Raw genomic sequence first — 11,151 nt, forward strand, 5'->3', positions numbered from 1 at the left:
CTCTCCCTACCTGTTCAACATAGTACTCGGAAGTCCTAGCCAGAGCAATTAGACAACAAAAGGAGGTAAAAGGGATTCAGACTGGAAATGAAGAAGTCAAAGTGTCACTATTTGCAGATGATATGATAGTATAATTAAGTGACCCCAAAAATTCTACCAGAGAACTCCTAAAGCATAAACAACTCCAGCAAAGTGGATGGATATAAAATTAACTCAAACAAATCAGTAGCCTATCCCAAAGGATAAAGAGGCTGAGAAAGGAATTAGGGAAATGAGACCCTTGACAATACCCACAAATAATATAAAATACCTTGGTATGACTCTAACCAAGAGAATGAAAGATCTGTATTACAAGAACTTCAAGACTCTGAAGAAAGAAATTGAAGATCTCAGAAGATGGTAAGATCTCCTATGCTCATGGATTAGCAGGGCTAATATAGTAAAAATGGCCATCTTGCCTAAAGCAATCTACATATTCAATGCAATTCCCATCAAAATTCCAACTCAAATTCTTCATAGCATTAGAAAGAGCAATTCCAAATTTATCTGGAATAACAAAAAACCAAGGATAGTGAAAACTATTCTCAACAATAAGAGAACTTCTGGCAGCATCACCATCCCTGACCACAAGCTATACTACAGAGCAGTAGTGATAAAAACTGCATGGTATTGGTACAGGAACAGGCAGGTAGATGAATGGAATTGAATTTAACTCCATCCCATGCTGCCTTCTTCCTGGTGATCTATCAAGAAGTGAGTAAACTAGGCTTCCAGCCCCTGGCATCCCAGTCATCATGTCTGCCCATCTGTAACAGAATGTACTCTCAGGACTACTGGCCAAAATATATCCTTCCCCATTACACATTTTTGTCAGGGATTAAGTTACATTGACAGGAAAACAAGTAACTTAATATACCCAGCCTTGTTAGTTTTCTTCTTAAAATTGTTCAGTGGTATCTCCTTCCTACCAGGCTTCAAAACAGTGAGTGGTCAGATGCCCCAGCTTAAGATATTGGAGCTTCTAGGATCTGACTTCTTCCTACAAATCTGGCTTTTTGTCTCTCACTCTCTTACCAGTACTTTTTACTTGGACATAACTAAGCCTTTAGTGCCCCATATGTACCTTGCAATTAACATTTTATTTTACCAGTTCCTCTCTCAACTCCTTTTACCCTCAGAATGAAGTTCAACTCTTTTTAAATTTTTATTAATTATTTTTAACTTTTATTGAATATATTCTTCATTTACATTTTAAATGTTATTTGCTTTCTTGGTTTCCCCCACTCCCAGAAAACCCCCAACCCATCATCCCTCTCCCTGCCTCCATGAGGAAGCCCCTCCACCCAAACCACTCCCACCTACCCCACCTTGATTTCCCCATGCTGGGGCATCTATCCAGCCTTCATAGGACCAAGGACCCCTTCTGCCACTGATTCCCAACAAGGCATTCCTCTGGTACAAATGCAGCTGGAACCATGTGTATCCCTTGGTTGATGGCTTAGTCTCTGGGAGCCCTGGAGGGTTGAGTTGGCCATCATCATCATCATTCTTCTTCCCATGAGGCTACAAACCCCTTCAGCTCCTCCAGTTCTCACTCCATCTCATTCATTGGGGACCCCACACTCACACTCAGTCCAATGGTTGGCTATTAGCATATACCTTTGTATCTGTAAGGCTCTGGTAGGGCCCCTCAGGAAACAGACATATCAGGCTCCTTTCAGCAAGTACTTCCTAGCATCTACAATAGTTCTGGTATTGGTGACTGTTTATAGGATTAATCCCTGGGTAGGACAGTCTCTGGATGACCTTTCCTTCGGTCTCTGCCCCACACTTTGTCTCCATAATTGCTCCTGTGAGTATTCCATTCCCTTTCTCAGAAAAACCAAAGCACCCATGCTTTGGTATTCCTTCTTCTTAAGCTTCATGTGGTCTGTGAATAGTATTTTGTTTATTCTGAGCTTTTGAGCTAATATTCACTTATCAGTGAGTACATTACATACCTTGGAGTGACTCTAACCAAACAAGTGAAAGATTTGTATGACAAGAACTTCAGGTCTCTGAAGAAAGCAATCAAAGAAGATCTCAGAAGATGGAAAGATCTCCCACGCTCATGAATTTGCAGGATTAGTATAATAAAAATGGCCATCTTGCCAAAAGTAATCTACAGATTCAATGCAATCCCCATCAAAATTCCAAATCAATTCTTCATAGAGCTAGAAAGAGCAATTTGCAAATTCATTTGGAATAACAAAAACCCCAGAATGGTGAAAACTATTAGTCACAACAAAAGAACTTCTGGGTCACCATCCCTGACCTCAAACTCTACTACAGAGCAATAATGCTAAAAACTGTATGGTATTGGTACAGAGAGGCAGGAAGATCAATGGAATAGAATTGAAGACCCAGAAATAAACTTACACACCTATGTTCACTTGATATTTGACAAAGGAGCTAAAAACATCCAATGGAAAAAAAGACAGCATTTTTACCAAATGGTGCTGGATCAACTGGAGATCAGCATGTAGAAAAATGCAAATCAACCCATTCTTATCTCCTTGTACAAAGCTCAAGACCAAGTGGATCAAGGACCTGCACATAAAACCAGACACATTGAATCTAATAGATGAGAAAGTAGGGAAGTGCCGTGAACACATGGGCACAGGGGAAATTTTCCTGAACAGAACACCAATGGCTTATGCTCTAAGAACAAGAATCAACAAATGGGATTTCATAAAATGGCAAAGCTTCTGTAAGGCAAAGGACATTGTCAATAGGACAAAATGGCAACCAACAGATTGGCAAAAGATCTATACAAGTCCTCCACCCAATAGAGGGCTAATATCCAATGTATACAAAGAACTCAAGAAGTCAGACACCAGAGAGTCAAATAACTCTATTAAAAATGGGGTACACAGCTAAATAGAGAATTCTCAACTGAGGAAACTCAAGTAGCTGTGAAGCACCTAAAGAAATGTTCAACATACTTAGTTATCAGGGAAATGTAAATCAAAACAATCCTGAGATTCTACCTCACACTAGTTAGAACAGCTAAGATGAAAAACTCAGGAAACAGCAGGTGTTGGTGAGGATGTGGAGAAAGAGGAACACTCCTCCACTGCTGGTGGGATTGCAAGATGGTACAACCACTCTGGAAATCATTCTGGTGGTTCCTTAGAAAACTTGGCATGATACTATACTCTACTATACCTCTCCTGGGCATATACTCAGGATTCCCCAGCATATAATAAGGACACATGCTCCACTATGTTCATTGCAGCCTTATTTATAATAGCCAGAAGCTGGAAAGAACCCAGTTGTCCCTCAATGGAGGAATGAATACAGAAAATGTGGTGTATTTACACAATGGAATACTACTCAGCAATTAAAAACAATGAATTCATGAAATTCTTAGGCAAATGGATGGAACTAGAAAGTGTCATCCTAAGTGAGGTAACACAATCACAAGGGAACACACACGGTATGCACTCGCTGATAAGTAGATACTAGCCCAAAAGCTCAGAAGTCCAACTCTTTACCTCCCCCTTTTGATTTACCTATGCTTGTTCTGTACCCCCAAAGCAACCCATAGCTATGTGTACTAATAACCATACACTGGATTACACTCACTAAAGTCAGCACACATACTTGAAAAATGCACTCTTATTCTTCCTTTGCTGCTTCAATCCTGGGCACCACCCACTGTGAAAACACATACAAATCAGTCAGCCAGTAAGATAATAACTCTCCATCACAAACAGTTGATCAGGAAAGTATAAAATGAGAAAAGAATAAATTTTGAGTATGAGAAGAATTTGGGGTATATGTGTATATTTCATATGTGTGTGTATTTGATAGGAAAAGTTTTAGCTATAACATTTTGTTAACCAAAATTATAGGTAAAGTCACCTTTAAAACATTAGTCTGTAGTTTCACCCTTGTAATTATTATCTGAAGAGCAAAATACACGTCTGTCTCCACCACAGGGAATGAGAAGTCTCTGCTGATCCAGGTAGCTTCTAGGGAAACCATTGGAAAGAAACAGAGCTCAGAGAATCTGCAAAGTTATATGCCTGTAATCTCTTTACAGAAATTTAAAAATCAAAAAAGCTATAAAAACAAGTTTTTCAGAAACTCATTGGCAGTAACAGCTGACCTAACCTGAACCAATTTGATTGCAAAACTCAACCCAAGGGCTATATAAAAACTTTATTTATCACTCTGCTGAGGCTAATGTCCAGCACCATATTCAATAATCTGTCTGCAGTTTCACTGTGAAATCTGGTTAGCAATTTAGAAACTGAAAAAGTACTGTGATTTTCCTTATGTGTCTGCACTTACCATACCCAAAAGGCCAACAAGGGATCCTATTTCTGATTCTGCACTTTCGCTCTATGCTAAGATTTTTTTGGTTCCCCTAGCCCTAGTCAGAATTCTAGGCATGTTTTGGAGGTTGGGGTTAGGTTTTGGAGGAGACAGGGAAGGTGCAAGGTAACTCTAATTTTCTCCAACTTTATTAAGGTAAATTTGACAAGAATTAAAGATATTTAAGGTGTGCAATGTAATATTTTCATTTCTTGCATTGCTGATAATTTACTTCAAGGTTCCCATAGACTATGTGCTCTAGCACAGAGCAACATTTCTACTCCCCAATGTAATGCTTTAATGTATGTATCTATGCATTGCAAAATGATCACCACCATCAAGCTAACATCTCCATTGCCTAAATAGTTCATATTTTTGTTCATTTATTTGGACTGGGGAAACACTTAAAATCCACTCTACTAAAAAATTATTAGCGCACCCTCTGAGGTTATTAATTGTAGTCACCATGCTGCACACTGGGTCTCCAGAGCTCAATCATCCCCCAGAACTGAAATGTTGAACTCTTTGACTGACATGTTCCTCTCTCCTGGTTCCTGGCAATACTTATTCCACCCTCAATTCTTTGAATTTTTCTAAGATAGATTCCACACACATGAGAATGTTCAGAGATAGACCACTTGTGTCTGGTTTATTTCATTTATCCTGATGTTCTCCAGATTGGCCAGTGCTCACAACATCTATTACTTTTTGAAGTTGAATAAGACTCCATTGTGTACGTACACCATGTTGTCTTTATCCATTTATCAGTTGGTGTACATCTAACTTGTTTCTTTGCCTGGCCATTGTGAATAATGCTACAGTGACTAGCTCTTTGACTTAAAGATGTTCTTTCACGTGGCTATGAGCCCAGTAATGGGACTTTAAGATGACATGATAGGTCTACTTAAAACTTCCTGAGGATCCTCCATGCTTTTTACACATTAGCTTTACATTCACATTCCTACCCACCATCCAAGGTTTCCTTTTCCTACCCTACACAATCAACACTTACCTTTGTTTTTTTCTAGTGTATATGGTGTGCATATGCAGGGTATGCACACATGCATGCTGTAGATAAATCCAGGACCTCATGGTAGACAAATATGCTAGGCAAGTTCTCTATCACTGAGCTACACCCGAGATATCTTATATCTTTTTGAAAGCCATCCGAACATACATGGCATGATATCTAGTTCTGGGTTTGATGTGTATAATCAGAATTTTTTTTATGTCTGCCTTTAAGCAAATAGAAAGGTAGGAGTTTTTTCACCTGGCTAAATTCTATTCGGCATGTTACGAAATAATGTTAAGAAAGAGAGATAAAGTTGCTTGTAATGTGTTTATGATAAACTCATAGCTGTCATCTTTCACACACACTGAGCATGCAAACTTTTCTCAATCACTCCAATCTTACAGAAAAAGAATATCTTCAACTTTCTATTCTCTTAATTAGTCTCTTATATAGAAATATAACACTTTAGCTCTAAGCTAAGTCCCTATGCAAGAACTCTTAACTTTATATTGGGAAAAATTCCAAGTAGCTTAAAATTTTAAGTAGCAAAATAAGCAAAAAGCAAATAAAACCATAAATCAACAGAGAATTAAATAGCAGACTTTTCTTACTGCTTCACAATCCAAGTTATACAACTTAGAAAGAACTTTTTGAGACTGTTGATAAACTTAACTGCAAAAACAAAACAAAACAAAAATGTTTTTTAAAATGCTTTCTACTAACCACCATAAACAAAATCAAGACAAAAGACAATTTAAGGAAAAATGTATATATTATTATCATTAATATACACAAAGAATTGCTATGATTAATTTAGAAAACAAAATAGGAAAGTCAAATGCATGTTATAAAGTGAATTACCAAAATAGCCTAAAGCATAATAACTATCTTTAATCACATTCATAATGGAAATTAAAACTATTCTGCTTTAATTGGTACAACCACTCTAGAAATCAGTCTGGCGGTTCCTCCAAAAACTGGGCACCTCACTTCCAGAAGATCCTGCTATACCACTCCTGGGCATATACCCAGAGGATTCCCCACCATGTAATAAGGATACATGCTCTACTATGTTCATACCAGCCCTATTTATAATTGCCAGATGCTGGAAAGAACCCAGGTATCCCTCAACAGAAGAGTGGATGCAAAAAATGTGGTATATCTACACAATGGAGTACTATTCAGCCATTAGAAACAATGAATTCATGAAATTCTTAGGCAAATGGATGGAGCTAGAGAACATCATACTAAGTGAGGTAACCCAGACTCAAAAGGTGAATCATGGTATGCACTCACTAATAAGTGGATATTAACCTAGAAAACTGGAATACCCAAAACATAATCCACACATCAAATGAGGTACAAGAAGAAAGGAGGAGTGGCCCCTTGTTCTGGAAAGACTTAGTGAAGCAGTATTCAGCAAAACCAGAACGGGGAAGTGGGAAGGGGTGGGTGGGAGGACAGGGGAAGAGAAGGGGGCTTATGGGACTTTCGGAGAGTGGGGGGCTAGAAAAGGGGAAATCATTTGAAATGTAAATAAAAAATATATCGAATAAAAAAAGTTAAAAAAAATTTTTAAAAAAGTTAAAAAAAAAACTATTCTGCTTTGTTTTCTGATTCATCTGGCTGGCAGGGTTTTGACATTTTGGAGACAGAAACTGGTAAGACAAAAATGTGAACTGGTACCTTACTGGTGAAAATGCAAATTGAAACAATCTGTACAGTAGTGACATGGTAATAGTTATTAAAATTGTAAGTGTGCATGTAATTTCATGTAGCAAGTCTTCTTACTCTATAAAATGGTGCATTAGTAGCAATTATAAAAGAGAGAGGGGTGTGTGGTTCTTTATTGTAGCAATGCAGAAGATTAAATGGAGAAAATTAGAAATTTGGCCACATGGGTCCAGGTCCCAGGTCCAAGTGGTTCTGAAGGGTCGCTTTGGCAAATGCATCCTAGGTGCAAAATTCCAATCTTGTGCTGCATGGGTTGGCAGGCGGTGCTGTCGGTTCTCCCAGAGTGGGATTCCTTCCTCACACCTTCCTTGTGAGCTGCAGGACAGTCTCGGGGCAAAACTCCCTGGTAAATTCCAATTGGTATGGGTTTGGTTATCTACTATCAGTCATAGATATGATGGAATTCCAGACATTCAGGTCTATATGTCTTTGTTTATTGATATGAAAGACATAGTTTGAGGTGAAAGAAAAAAGAAAACCAGCAACAAGATCATGTTTACAACTTTTAATATCTCAGATACTATTTTCAAAAATGTCTCTCCACGATAATATTCAAAGTAGCAATGTCTTCTTGAATTAAATTTCTAGTCAAAAGAAAATTTAAGGAAATACATAATACAATGTGCATATATATATATATATATATATATATATATACATACATACATACATACATACATACATATATAAAAAGTGTAATACTCAAGAAAGTCTATTCACAATATTAAGGGGTTCTCTGTTTGCTTCTATACATTTGGGATCAAACTTGCTCCTTACCTTCAAGTTTCCATTCATTCTCCAGACATAATGAGGAATCTTCTCACATTGGCTCTTTAGGAGAAATGTTCACCATTTTAAGAACCAACAACATTAAAAAACTCTAAGTTTGAGCTTTTCCCTCTTCTGAACAAAGATTCTATTCACTTGTCAAGAATACCTAGTTGTACCAGATTTTAAAAATCAAACAAACAAACAAACAAAAAACCAAAACAAAACAAAAGAGTCTCTCGTCTTTCTGGCAAAACCCTCTCTTTTTCACTGGCCTTATTTAACCTCATACTCGCTAAAATGCCCCACATGATTTCACTCACTTTGGTTTACACTTACCTCTAAGACCTTCAAACATGTCCAAAGATGAGCTCTTCATCTGTCCCATAAATACATTTTCCTCCTTTTTTACCAAAGAGCCTCCTTCCTCCCTCACCCCTATTTTCCAACTACCTACCAAATTCCGTTGCTCTGTCTTTTAAATCCATCCAGCTATTGTCATCTGTCCCTACCATCTCCACCCAGTCCAGGGCCACTTCAATCCTCATACCAACAAAGTTTACTAATTTGTCTCCTTTTGCTAGCCTTCAGAATCCTTCCTAAGCACAGCTAGTAGGATTTTATCTTTAAACAAAGACTTGCCCATATTGCTTTTAAGTCCATTAACTCGCTAATGCTTACAGCGAGTGTCCAGGAACTGGGTCCTGTCCACCTTTTGTCTATCCTTCACTCTCCCCCTAATACTCCCTCGCATGCTTCAGCCACACCTTCCCATCCACATGTAACATGAAGCATGCTTTGTCCCTCCACAGCTTCCACACCCTTGCCTTGGAAAGCCCTCTCTACCTCCCTGACTTCATCTCTGTTTTTGCATGCCACCAACCTTCTGAGCTCCAGTTGTTTTTCCATTCTGATGGAGAGTAACAAGCCCCAATAAACACGTATAATGCTGTGCCATATCTGTTTGTATAACAAAATCTTCCCCCCCCCCCACTAAACTGCTACTGTGATGTCTGAAGAACCAGGACTCACATTCTGATCACTTTAACTACACAGAATATCTGGTCCATGAACAACTAATAAATTGTGGTTGAATGAAATTCTATAAGATAGTGACTTCCTTACAAGCTATAATATCATAGTGAGTTAATTTTAAAAAAAAAATAGAAATGTTCCAAAGACTACAGGTTAGATAATGATGAGGAGGAGGAGGAAGAGGAGGATGACGATAATAAACATTTAAAAATAATATACTGAGGGATCTGGATAGCTCAATTGGTAGAGCATCGGGCTTTTAATCTGAGGGTTCAGGGTTCAAGTCCCTGTTCAGGTGCTAATAATCAAACTATGAAAGTTAAACTTGACAGTAAAGATAATATACTGGCTGAGAGTGAGGCCTAGTAAAGTGAGTGATAGTAAAGAGTAAGAAAAAGAAGAGAAGACTAGAATGACAAAAAGACACCTCTCAGGAGTTCTAGACATGATAAATTTACCCCTATGTCAAAACACAAAGAATATACCCTTTAGTTTATACCCAGACTTGTAATCTATTCCTTCTCTAACTCCACCTTGGTCAACCACGTGATTAAAATCCTAACTCCAGTAATCAGACCTTGGGTGCAAGGGTGTGGGTCTCTCTGGAGGAGAGACCCCCTGGCAATTTTCCTTTTCTATAAAAGTTCAACATACTCTCCAATTACCTAGAGCCTAATACTGAACAGCCCTGCTCCCGACTCAATAGGTTCCTTGTCACTTGAACGTGAAATTAGCTTCTTTTTCTGGAACCTTGAACCCAGAAAAGGAGGCCTGACTGGATTCTCAAACCATTTTATTATTCATTGAGACCTTCCTGTCTCTGCAAAGGGAGCTCTCCCTGTGGGGCTGCTCCCCTCTCCTATGTCCTATCCTATCTGTCTGATCCACAAACACTATGCTGATATAATTGTCTCAAAACCCTAGCACTTAATTAAGTCAGATTGATTTGGGTTTATTATTTTGTTGATGCTTCCAAAGAATTTTCTCATTTTCTTCACTTCCACCTCTTCCTGTTCCTGAATATTGCTCTATTTCATAACCCGTCTTTGTGTCTTTCTGTAACCCTTCTCTCTCACTCCCTTTCTAACCTCTCCTTCCCTTTCTTTCCCTTCCCCTTCCTTCTCTTTCTAATCCCCTTCTCCTTCCCTCTCTTTCTCCTTTGTCTTCCCCTTCTCTTGTCCTCCTTCCTGCCTCTACTCCCTCCATACAAATCTCCAAATTTTTTTCCAGTCATTTCTAGTATTCACATAGCACATGATTACATTTAATAAGGCGCCAGACTCGCAAGACAGATGTACTCTCATATCCAAACATACTTCTGGGAAAAAGATTATTGCCATCAAGAGAAATACCTATGAGGCAAACATTTAAGAGACTAATTGGAAAGAGAAGAGCTCAAGCCAAAATAAGGGAAAACTCTTTAGGTTCTTGGCAGCCTCAGAAAGCATGCTGGCCTCTTCTAAATGCACTGAGTTGCAAACCTGACAGAAGCAAAAGATTTAGGTCCGTGGTGCTCTGAGATATCTATAGCCTAATAAAAGCCAGCAGAGTGACTCACAGAAAAATGCAGAGATGTCAGACAAAGATGGATATTCAACATGCCTCAAAAACTGCTTGACTCTGCTCTTTTGAATATGAAACTAGCTATGTACTTGGTCGAAATTTGCTAGGTAAAACTCAATAACTAGCTTCATGATTTTAAAAGATTTGTTTTATATCCTGAGAATTGCTAACATGGTCTTCCATCATGCCATTCCTACTCAATTTATCATAATATTATATTCCAAGCATGTATTCTTTCTGCTATTCATTATACTTTCTTTCAATATCCTGAACCCCAAACATTTATTTTCTTTGAATTTATTTCCAAACCCAATTCCTATCCTACTTCTCAACTGTATTATCACCACTCCCACACATAGATGTGCACATGAGCAAATGCAATTTCACACCAAAAGAACTCACCTAACTCTAAACTAGTGGGAATTCAGTGAAATATACTGCCATTTCTCATCTGCTGAATCCCAGCTTAGATGCTAACCCTGCACAAGTCTTCTCTGGGAAAGACCCTCTATTTATTCTAGCTCCTAGAGATCATCTAGTTATCTTTTCCCTCCAGTTGCTAATACTTTAAAAAATTAATTGTAATTTTAGAACTAATCATTGTTCACTGGCCCTTCAAACAAAATGTGAACTTTGTGGAGACAGAAAACATTTCTGTGATGGATTTCTAATTATTT

General features: G+C 38.2%; 1 non-coding gene across 1 annotated transcript; it reads left to right on the forward strand.

Annotated features, from left to right (window-relative positions):
- The first annotated feature begins 9,136 nt into the window (after positions 1 to 9,136).
- On the forward strand, positions 9,137 to 9,209 carry Trnak-uuu (transfer RNA lysine (anticodon UUU)). The gene has a single exon. It is a non-coding gene; the product is annotated as a tRNA-Lys (tRNA).
- Positions 9,210 to 11,151: the final 1,942 nt, after the last annotated feature.

Source organism: Apodemus sylvaticus, chromosome 8 (assembly GCF_947179515.1).
Source record: "Apodemus sylvaticus chromosome 8, mApoSyl1.1, whole genome shotgun sequence".
Classification (NCBI taxonomy): Eukaryota; Metazoa; Chordata; class Mammalia; order Rodentia; family Muridae; genus Apodemus; species Apodemus sylvaticus.